This window comes from Acomys russatus, chromosome 12 (genome assembly GCF_903995435.1).
Source record: "Acomys russatus chromosome 12, mAcoRus1.1, whole genome shotgun sequence".
NCBI classification, from domain to species: domain Eukaryota; kingdom Metazoa; phylum Chordata; class Mammalia; order Rodentia; family Muridae; genus Acomys; species Acomys russatus.
Window position 1 is genome coordinate 49,580,290 of NC_067148.1, and position 12,220 is coordinate 49,592,509.

Genomic DNA, 12,220 nt, shown 5'->3' on the forward strand with positions numbered 1-12,220 from the left:
GATATCATACAGTGTATAGATAATAAAATGTTGGTGCACTTATAGCATGAAATATATTCCCATAATATTGTATTATGCAGTATACATTTCAAAAGAAATGTTATATTAGGGAAGCTTTGGGATGAGGATTGTTGAAACAGACAACCTATATAAGTCACCAGTGATGTGTATTGTGTCAGAAATAAGGTCACAGACTGTTATTCTCCAACAATATCCGCAAGGGCTTTGTTACCAAAACCCTAGGAGACACCACTTCCTGCTTGCGTATGTCCTATGCAAAATTGATATTTATTTATAAGATTATTTCTCGATTATTTATAAAGTAAAATGCTAATGCCATGCATGTATGTAGTCGATACAATTTCATTTAAAGAATAATAACAGAATGAAAATCTATACTATATGCTCAGAATAAATACAGTTTATTTCTTGTGCACTTCAGAACCTCTGGTATATTATATATTTGGCTGTGGAACCAATGGATATTGTTAACCAACTGCATGAAATTTCAAAATTATAACATTTGTGAACTAGCATAGTTCATAGCAACACAAAATATATGAGTGACTATTCTCTGACTATAAGAGAGACATATAAAAGAATCATGCTAGAAACATACTTTTGTTGTGATGTGTGGAAGTCAGTGTCCTGATTATGATTTACCGCACAGTTTTGGAAGATGCTGATGAAACAACCTAAGTGAATCATGCATGGCATCCCTGCATTACTTCTGAGGACCACATGTGAATATGCAATTACCTCAGATGTTAAAATGTTCAATTAAAAGAAAATCAATTACTGTTTTTCACTCATTGATTTAGATGCAGATTAGATTCTGGGTTCAAGCAGCGAGACTGGATGCCATCTTCCTTTTCATTTGCAGCGGTTCAGCTTCCACTTAGTTACTAGTAATTTAACTTTCAGCTGCCACTGCCTGGTTCTTTATCTAGATTTAAGCCAAGTTATGGTGTTTTTTTTTTCTCTGTAGCTACTTTGAATTTCTATTCTTGAGGATCAAGAAGATATTGATACATATTTCCAGGTCTGAAATTTGTTGTGGTGTTGTATTAAAATATTGTATTTGTCTGAAACTGTGTTTACATTTGAACACCTGGTGATTTGTATTTTTGTCTATCCAAATTTCCTCAGTTGTCTTATGTTTCATCTATCATGAATCATCAATCCATGCATCTATCCATTACGCACCTGCCTATCTATCAATCAATCAATCTATCTGTCTGTCTGTCTATCTTCTCTCTATCATCTATCTCTCTATCTATCACCTATCTATCTACCTATCTATCCCTCTATCTATCTATCTTTCTATCTATCTTCTCTCTATTCCTCAATGGTCCATCTGTCTGTCTATCTTCTCTCTATCATCTATCTCTATCTATCTATCTATCTATCTATCTATCTATCTATCTATCTATCATCTATCTATCTTCTCTCTATTCCTCAATGATCCATCTGTCTGTCTGTCCATTTATCTATCTATCTATCTACTTTATATCTGGATTAATTCATCAAATAGATGACTCAGTATGTTAATTTAGTAGGTGAGTTTGGGGCTGGAGCGATGGTTCTGTACTTAAGAGTATCCACTGCTCTTCCAAAACAACCTGTGACTCCTCCCTCCAAAATACAGCTCCCTATTGGCATCTAAGTGCACAGATGCACATTCACATACTAATAACTAAATGACAAAAATAAGCTTTCAAATAGGTTATTTTAATGAGAAAAGTCTGAGTGCTGACATAAATAAATACACAATCCACTGGGGGTCAAACTGTGTGTCTTACAAGGAATGCAACCTAATATACACTGTGGTTCCTAATCTTCAGGACAGAAAATATATACCCCATCTAGAGTTAGAAAGCATATGATTTCATCACTGGATAAACGTGGTATTTATCTGAGATACTAAGTTTTTCTTATTGTTGATTTCAGAGTCATCATTTTGTGAGAAGTGGATGTACTTTCACAATGTTTGTAGTGGCCTAAGAGAACAGAGGACCGTTATCTAGTAAAGCACATACTAGCAGCAGTGGGATGATAGTGGGAGCCCAGACATGTCAAGCAATTAACACAGAGAAGGTTCAGTAAGGGTTCAGCATTGATCGTTGATGGTGTCATAATAAAAAGGCTGTTATTTCATGTTTGATCAAATAAATGTAATCTCATTCTGGCAAATTCAGAAAACACTAATACCAGGATTGAAATCCATAAGGTGCCATCTATTTAATAATTATAGCACTTTTTCCAAACTACTGAAAGAATAGCTAATTACTACAAGATGTTGTTAAAATAATGAGAAACAGAATTAAACAAATTTTCCTAGGCTGGAGTTTAAGAATTTACTTATTAAACTTAGAATATCAAGAAATAAATGTGCTAAAATAATAGAAATGACAACAGTGTTAAAAAAATTAAATGTACAATAATGATATACAAAGTGACATTGGTGAAAAGGAAAGGTAGAGATGCATCTTTTGTTTCCGTCTCTAGCTTTCTGTAGTTATAATTGATTTTTACATATTAAGGTCCAAACACTCAGTAAGAACTATTGTTGTACTTCTGTTTCTGTGATAGGATAGCCACAGGCAGAGAGCCCTTTCCTATTGAATCAGACACAGATTCCAAGGGAACAAACTACATGCTCTCTTAATGTCGAGATGAATATGCATGGACGAGTAAGGCTCCCAAGAGCATGTAACTCTTGCTCCCTACTGTGCATGCTGGCCATGATGTATCTTCTTTCTCAATAATGGGGGTGAGTTTTTCTCATGTCACACATGACAGGGCATGGAGTCTCTCTGATTTAATGGGGGTGTCTTGAAGATCTTGAAATCTTGAATGTTTAAATATTCTAAATTTCTCAAGAGACAAATAACTATTACTTTGTGTTACATGCCCCCAAAGTGTGTGTATGAGGGTGATGTGGAGAGGGGAGCCTTTACTTAGGCCTACCACATGTCTTGTATGACCAGACATGACATTTAAATGAGCCTTCAATTGTCTTTCTCTTAATGAACCTAATCTCAGAGTTAAGAAGACAACATCTGGGTCTTTTGATTTATACATTGACTCTATAGGATTTCATGGTAATCCAAATCAGTTTAAGGCTAGAGACTAAATAGCTTTAAATATTTGAACTGGCTACATTGTAGTGTTCAGCAGTAAATAGAAATATAAACTTAACTAACTAAATCAATTATAATCAATAAACAACACCTAGGAATGTTTTTACAGGATGTCATCAGCCAAATGGCTTAAGAGAATAAGGGCACACTTGGTCTGATGATCATAGAGAGAGGGAATGTGTGTTCTGCTTGATGAACACTGCTATGGTTTTATTCCAAATATCATAGCTCCTGAAGAGACAGCTGGCAAGGCCTTCCACGAACCCTTGCTAATAAATTAGCAACATTTCCGAAAGTATCATTAATTTATAGACCAACTTTAAAGAATTTCAGGGGTTTGGGGATTTAGCTCAGTGGTGGAGTGCTTGCCTAGCAAGTGCAAGGCCCTGTGTTCGGTCCTCAGCTCTGGAAAAAAAAAAGAATTTAGGGACATGAAAGGGGTGATGGTTGCATTCCTGACTCCCTCATATTTGTAGCAGGAATATTAGCTTAAATAGTATGCTGCATTTTTCTTTGTATCAGGAACTAATTAAAAGTCTCATTTTAAAAAATAGCAAACCCAAGGCCCATAAAACTTCAACATAACCTATTGTTTTAAAAGCAAAATCATGTCATTCAGTCTATGACAGTTAAAATTTGTTAAATAAATTTAAATGATAAAACAAACTAAAAACAATATAATATAAAGATTAGGGAAAAAAAGAAGAAAATTGTAAGCATTTAATCATTAGTGTATATTGTTAATGAGTAACTCTTTTTTTTTCAATTTTTAATTGTGTTTTTAATATATACATTTATATTATTACACAGATATAAATTGAACTACATATATCAGGAAGAACCTCAAAACACTTAAAGATCATTAACTCATCACATACAAGAAGGAGGGCCTAAGTCTTGCTTTCTGTTAGCTGGTCACAGGCACCTGGCACATACCTGTTCGTCCTAGATATCAAGGACTTTACAATATGCAGACATTTTTCTATGGGAGATACACTATTAGATAAGGAGGCAGGATAGAGCCCCAGGGAATATTAGAGGGGAGAGCATATCCTGAACCAATAGGATATGGAATTCAGAGAGGAGGTTATTCCTCTTTTTTCATTTTACTCTTTATTTATTTTGCATTTATAGATAGATGAGATAGATAGATAGATAGATAGATAGATAGATAGATAGATAGATAATAAAGAGGTAGGGTGTGTGTGTAAAACATTACTTATATGTATGTTTTCTGAAATTTCTAGAATTATGTACCAAATTAGTGTGCTTTCTACAGGCAAAGATGATAAAATTTGGGGGATTTAGAAAGGTAAAATCCCTTTCTAGTAGCTCCTAAGATATATTTATAGATGTGAGAATTACTATTGTACCTGAGAATGTTGCAAAGTTGCATTCTGGTGACTTGTAATCTCACTGTATAAATGAAAATTAAGTTGTGATGTCTATTTCTGCTAAACAGCTCAGGCTGAAAATCTCCTACAGTAGAAAATACTGTGGGGAACCAAATTAAAGCATACATGGAATCTACCAAGAAATTTGATAATAGAGCTTCTAAAATCTTCTAAATTTAGTAACTATTAATGGTTTATTTTCAATATACATGACTTAAAACAAATATACATTTATTTTATTCACCACATAAGGAAGACAAATGTATTAATTGTTCACTAAAAAATACTTGGGAATTGTCTAACTTTTTACAGGATAGATTACTGTAGTAATAGTCTACATTTTAAGCACCCAATTCCTACCTTGGAACTCATTGACATTATTAATGTGTCAGATTTGTAGCAGTCTAAAGCTGGGTTTTTTGAAACTGAGATGTGTTTTAATCAGGAAAAAAAGTGCCAGAAAGAAAAGAACAGAGAGATGCTTTAGTTGCCATGACAACTTGAAAAATGTTAACAGTGAAGTTCTACAGTCATGAGTGTGCCCAAGTTGAAAATGAAAATCATGAAGCTTGTAGAAGTGTACACAAAGACATGTCGTTGTCTTTCTTGTGGTTACAATTGCTATTTCTTAAAAATTATACTCAATATTTCATACTTTTAAATATGATGAACCTATAAACCCATACATCTACACTGTAAAATATTTAAAAAGGGGATTTTTTGTGCCTGCTAAACCACGCCTATGGCTCTGCATTTCAATGTGTATGCATTAAAACTGTTGATAGCAGGCTTGCTGACTCCCTCCAGAGTTATCCTTCTAAGTCTTCAGTCAGATCATTAGTAAGTATAATTCTATGACACTTACCTTTTCTCATATACTTATGTTTCAGGATAAGTTTTGCTTTCTTTTTGGATTTATAATAGTACTAGTTAAATTCTAGTTAATTCATTGTGTGAGGAATGAGAAATATACAGAAAAATCTGTCTCCAAAACAAAAACAAATACAAAAACAAAATAATAGGAAGGAAGGAAGGAAGGAAAGAAGAAAGAAAGAAAGAAAGGAAGGAAGGAAGAAAGGAAGAAAGAATGAAAGAAAGAAAGAACAAGAAAATTCAGTAATATCTCTCTTCTCTTTTATTGATATATATTAATATATATAGTGGTATTCATTTTGACTATTTATATGAACAAAGTATGCTTGAAGTATAATCTGTGTCATATAATGACAGGAATATTAGAAAAAGGTTTTAGAATATCTCCTTTGTGAATCACAAATTACTCTTACATATCTATAGATAGTTCATTACCTAACGTAACCTTGGCAGGAAGAACAGGAGGGAACTTCATAAGATAGTGGTGTACATAGAACATATTTTATAGTAAATTGTAGGCCTGTAAGTAATCAGGGCTAAAATAATAGGAAACAGCACAATATAGTTAACAGATTTATTGTAGCATTTTGCTCATTATCAGCATGTATTCTATATTGTAGGGTTCTATTCTGCCTTTATATGAGAGGCAGTAAATAGATATGCATATACTAGCATTACCACAAATATGTGAGGAACATACTTGTGGAGAAGCCACAGCTGATTCAGCATCATACTTACACATGGATTATTCAGTTGCACTATTGATTTGTAGATCAATTATAGATGCATTCCATTCTTTATGATGTTCTCATTATGAGTTTAGCTACTAATTTTTTAATTCCGATAAACACATTTAAAATTCCTTTTAAATACTTTTATTTTGGTGTTCCATGAAGAATAAAACAATTTCAACATAATTTTTCTTAGTAGCTTTATATTAAACCATTTAGGAATGTAAATTAGATAGTTTCTTAAACATTGTTAATGATTAACCTGACATTAGTATTTGACGTGATAAGAACCACTGTAAAGACAGTTTGATCTGATACATAAAAAACTACATTTGCATTCAATTGGAAGTTGAGTTATAACAAAGAAAAATGCTTTTTGAAGTTCTGAATAATAATAAGATAATGTTTGCACAGTTTAGAACTATTGGATTACCTATGAATATATCCAATATATTCATCATAATTTTTTATATTTTTTGCTTTTGTTTCTGTTTTTTTGTTTTTCTTTTTTATTTAACTTTTTAAAATTTTTATTGATTTATTCATATTACATCTCAATGGTTATCCCATTCTTTGTATCCTTCCATTCCTCCCTCTATCCCATTTTCCCCTTACTCCCCTCCCCTATGACTATGACTGAGGGGGACTTCCTCCCCCTGTAAATGCTTATAAGGTATCAAGTCTCTTCTTGGTAGCCTGCTATTCTTCCTCTGAGTGCCACCAGGTCTCCCCATTCAGGGGACATGGTCAAATATGAGGCACCAGAGTTCGTGTGAAAGTCAGACCCCACTCTTCACTCAACTGTGGAGAATGTCCTGTCCATTGGCTAGATCTGGGTAGGGGTTTGAAGATTATTGCCCATATTGTCCTTGGCTAGTGCCATAGTTTGAGCAGGACCCCTGGGTCCAGATCTGCCAATCATAATATTCTTCTTGTAGGTTTCTAGGACCCTCTAGATCCTTCTTTTTTTGCCATTCTTCCATGCTTCTCTCACCTAGAGTCCCAATAGGATATCCTTCCTTCTGTCCCAGTTTCCTGGTAAGTGAAGACTTTCATGGGACATGCCCCTTGGGCTAGTGTCCATATATAAGTGAGTATATAACATTTGACTCTTTCTGCTTCTGGGTTAACCCACTCATTATGATCATTTCTAGTTCAATCCATTTGTCCACAAATTTCGGGAAGTCCTTGTTTTTAATAGCTGAGTAGTATTCCATAGTGTAAATGTGCCACAGTTTCTTTATCCATTCTTCTACTGAGGGACACTTAGGCTGTTTCCATGTTCTGGCTATTATGAATAAGGCTGCTATGAACATGGTTGAACAAATGTTCTTGTTGTGTGCTGGAGCATCTTCGGGGTATATTCCAAGGAGTGGAATAGCTGGGTCTTGAGGAAGCCCTATTCCCAGTTTTCTGAGATAGCACCAGATAGATTTCCAAAGTGGCTGTACTAGTTTGCATTCCTACCAGCAATGAAGGAGTGGTCCTCTTCCTCCACATCCCTGCCAGCACGTGGTGTCGTTTGAATTTTTGATCTTAGCCATTCTTACAGGTTTAAGATGGAATCTCAGAGTTGTTTTGATTTGCATTTCCTTGATGACTAAGGAGGTTGAACATTTCATTAAGTGATTCTCAGCCATTTGATATTCCTCTGTTGAGAATTCTCTGTTTAGTTCTGAGGTCCATTTCTCAGTTGGGTTATTTGGTTTGGTGATGTTTAATTTCTTGAGTTCTTTATATATTTTGGATATTAGACCTTTGTCAGATGTAGGGTTTCAATGGCAAAAGGATAGCATCTTCAACAAATGGTGCTGGTCTAACTGGATATCTACATGTAAAAAAATGCAATTGGACCCATATTTGTCACCATGCACAAAACTCAAATTCAAGTAGGTCAAAGACCTCACCATAAAAAGTGAGACACTAAGTCAGTTAGAAGAAAAAGTGGGGAAGAGCCTGGAACACATTGGCACAGGAGACAACTTCCTGAACAGAACACCAACAGCCCAGGCCTTAATGTCAACAATTAATAAATGGGACCTCATGAGGCTGAGGAGCTTCTATAAGGCAGGAGACACTGTCAAGAGAACAAAGTGACAGCCTACATACTTGGAAAAGATCTTCACCAACCCTACATTTTTTATGTTTTTTAAACCACTCAGAGAAAAAATATTTTTAGAAAGTATGACTACTTTAGTCTATGAAAAACTAAATTCACATAGATTAATAATAACACTAATAAAGCATTGAAGGATGTGAATACTTGGGAAATTAATAATATTTGCTAAATTTAATATATATCTTTAAATATATATGTATTTGTTATACTTTATGTCCCTTTTCCTAAGAAATTTAAGTACTGTAGTTTTGTCTTAGGCTGTTTCAGTTGTTGTGATAAATACCTTACATACAATAATTAACAGCAGGGATTTAATTTAATGCTAACACTTAGATATTGAAAAGTGTAAGGTCAAATCTTTTTCATGTGTGTTGAGAGTCATGCTCTGACCACGAGGAACCTGAAGTCTCTGGTCTCACATGGTAGAAGGAATAATAAAGAAAACGGATAAAGGTGTGCTCATGTGACTAAATAAAACAAAGAAGGCCAAAGAAATCCAGCTAGTTACCCTGAGCCCTTTTTTCAGTGTTGCTAGTTCTATTCCAGAGTGATCAATCCTTGTCAGTTAGTCATTCATTAAGCTCCCGTCTCTTAATGCCAACTCGCCGTCAATTCATTTTTAACATATGAATTTGGAAAAAAAAAAAAACACTGAAATTATAGGAACCTTTAGGTCTACACTGAATATATGAAAGTCTGGGATCAGTGATTGACAGTTTGCCTGGTAGCACTGTGATGGCAGAGTCAGTGTCACTTTGTGATTTTCTTTATTCATATTTTGCTACTGAATCTGTCTCCTTTGAGAAAAAGTCAGGCATCTATACTCTAAAGTGCAACAACATATTATTTTTATACCATTTAAGAAATCCTTTGGAAGAATGCATTTCTGAGGTACCCTTTGAAAATGATAATTTAATTCCTAAGGGTTTTTTGTTTGTTTGTTTTCTTTTATTTTTAACTTAGCCACAGCACTTCAGTTTATTGTGGCTCCATATCACCTGACAAATGAAATCCCTCAGTTTTAGCATCTTGAGCTGACTGAAGTGAGCTACATAAATATTTTCAATTAAAACTCCCCAAATTGTAGAGCTAAGAAAAGGCACTCATGTGTTATTAGAATCACTGATAATTTTCAATGAGGAAAGTAAACTGCTTTATATTACCATGCATATAATAACTTCTTATGTTTCCAGAATATATAGCATATAAACAAAATGCCATGGACTCAGTTACTTTGAAAAATAAAGGATAAAAAGAAAGACATTAAGAATCTACTCATTTCATTTGATTAACAGATTAGAATAGCTGTTATTTGTACAATTTTAGAAAGTGGTGTTATCTCACAATCTCTAATTATGTTCAATAGTCTTAGCATTTCTATGTCTTCGTTTCAAACTACTTTATGAAATATGATGCACACAATTTGGAGTCAAACTAAGAAGGAATTATGAGTTTCTGTCTTCTAATAAGTACTGAAACTTTAAGGTGTGCTAGATGTGCTTTAAGGATCAAATCTAAATAGGAAATAGTTTTAAATTATACTCTTACATTGTCTCAAGGCACAGGGTTAGCTTGACGGCGGTGAAATGCAAAAGCTCACATCTTTTGGAGTCACAAGTATTGTTTTAATGCATCAACATCAGAACCAACACAGATAGTATATAATAAAATTATTTGCAGTCTTACAAAAGAAAAACAAATTCTAGGACTCCTGTCATTGTATGTTTGTTTTGAAAATGGAGTTGAAAACTCAAACCGTACAAAAATATCTCTTAAAATTTAATATAGACATAGGAACTCAATCACTAAAAATGGGACAAGTGATGTAACAGATGAGCCAAGTTGAGGAAGAAATGCAAAAGAAACACTGTAGAAATCTATATAGGACTCCTATTATTTCTTTGGCTGAAAAGCAGTCTGTTAGCAGGCACAGGGAAAAGTTAGCCAAGGTAGAATGGAGAAAGCTCAGAACAGGAAACAATTACCAACAAACTGTAAGAATAACAATTCCCAGACCTCACATAGAGCTGAAAATCATTTTGGTTTTCACTAGCTAGAGTAGAGAGATACTCACAAATAATGAGGACATCACTAAAACAAGACGGGATACAGCTCAGCAGCACAGCACAATTTACCCTAAGATTAAAGGCACCTGTATTCCTGCATGAGTGCACACACACACACACACACACACACACACACACACACACACACACAACACACGCATGCACGCACGTACACACACATGCATGCTTGCTCTCTCTCCCTCCTTCTCTCTCTCTCTCTCTCTGAAAAGAAAATGTCATTAAAGGATAAAACACTAGTTAAATGTCTGTAACAGATTATAATAATACACTTAAAATCTAATGATAAAACTTACACATTTGAAGAAGGGGTGAGCAAAGGGCTGGGAAACTCAATCAGCAAACTAAAAAAAAAAAAATTGAGAGTGATGATGAAAGCAGAAATGAAGCAGTTATAGCTTTATGACCTGCCTGAAAATCTAAAATACTAAGAACTGTGACAATGACTTAGAGACCTAAACTAAACTTCTTTAAATGAACATCACAATGGTTTTCTGCAAAATAAATTTATAATTATAAGATATAATCACAATAGGTAAGGCCACAATGAAAACAATCAGTAATCTTAAATACCATAACAAGAAGTTATCCCAAACAAATCATGGAAAACCTCTGAAATATAAATAAGCAGTCAACACAACAAAAATACAGCCTACAGAATAGAAAAAGATCTTCACCAACCCTACTGCCCACAAACAGTTACTGCTCAAAATATAGAAACAATTCAAGAAACTAAACACTACCAAATCAAATAACCTAGATATCCCTCAAGCAAAGAATGGATAAAGAAACTGTGGTACATTTACACAATGGAATACTACTCAGCTATTAAAAACAAGGAAATCTTGAAATTTGTAGGAAAAAAATGGATGGAACTAGAAACAATCATCCTGAGTGAGGTAACTCAGACCCAGAAAGACATACATGGTGTATACTCATTTATATTTGGATATTAACCCAAAATAGGTGTCTTCTGAGAGACTCCACCCAGCCAGGGATCAGGACAAATGCTGCTAATCTGGCCTTTGGGCGGAGCACTGAAAGCTGTAGAATGGGGGATGGAAAGACCTTCCACAGGGAGACCATCAATGCCAATGGATCTGGACACAGGGGGCTTACACAAACTGATGCAACACCTAAGGACAATGTTTGCAGAGAACTTAGGTCCACTTCTTCAGATGTAGCCAATGGACAGCTCTTTCTCCAAGGAAGGGGCTAGGGGTGGGAGACTGCCACTGATCCTCTGACCTGCACTCTGGTGCCCATGATTTGATCACTGCCACTTGGCAGGATGGTTTTGCAGGAACACAGAGGAAGGGGCTGCAGGCTATCCTGACTAGACCTGATAGCTCCCTCCCCCCAAGTCAGAGGTCTAGGGGAGGGGAATAGGACAGATGTGGGGGGGGGGTGGAGAACAGGGATATAAGAGAAAGGTGATAACAATTGGGCTGTAATGTGTGAATAAATTATCATAAATAAAATATATAAAGCAGATTTGAATAAGCAGAGCTCTAGTGTAATAATTGTCCAAGAAAAAAGAACAAAGATTTAATGTATAGTTTATTAGAGTCCATAGTAGGCACAAAGGATGATGGCAGAAGTCATGCATATGTACATATTTGGAAAACAGCGGCAATATTTAAAAATTAAAATTATGAAACATTTGTGACTTAATTAATCTTAAGCAGAATTTGTTCTAAGTTACATATGCAAACATGTACTACATAGACACCATATCAGCAGGACTCACAACAAATCTTTTCTATAAGACACACACAAGGTAAACATCTTAGGCTTACTCCTCTCTCCTTTAAATATACGTACATAAATATTATTAGATCATGGTCTATGCAAAAGCGTGATGAAAGACAGATCT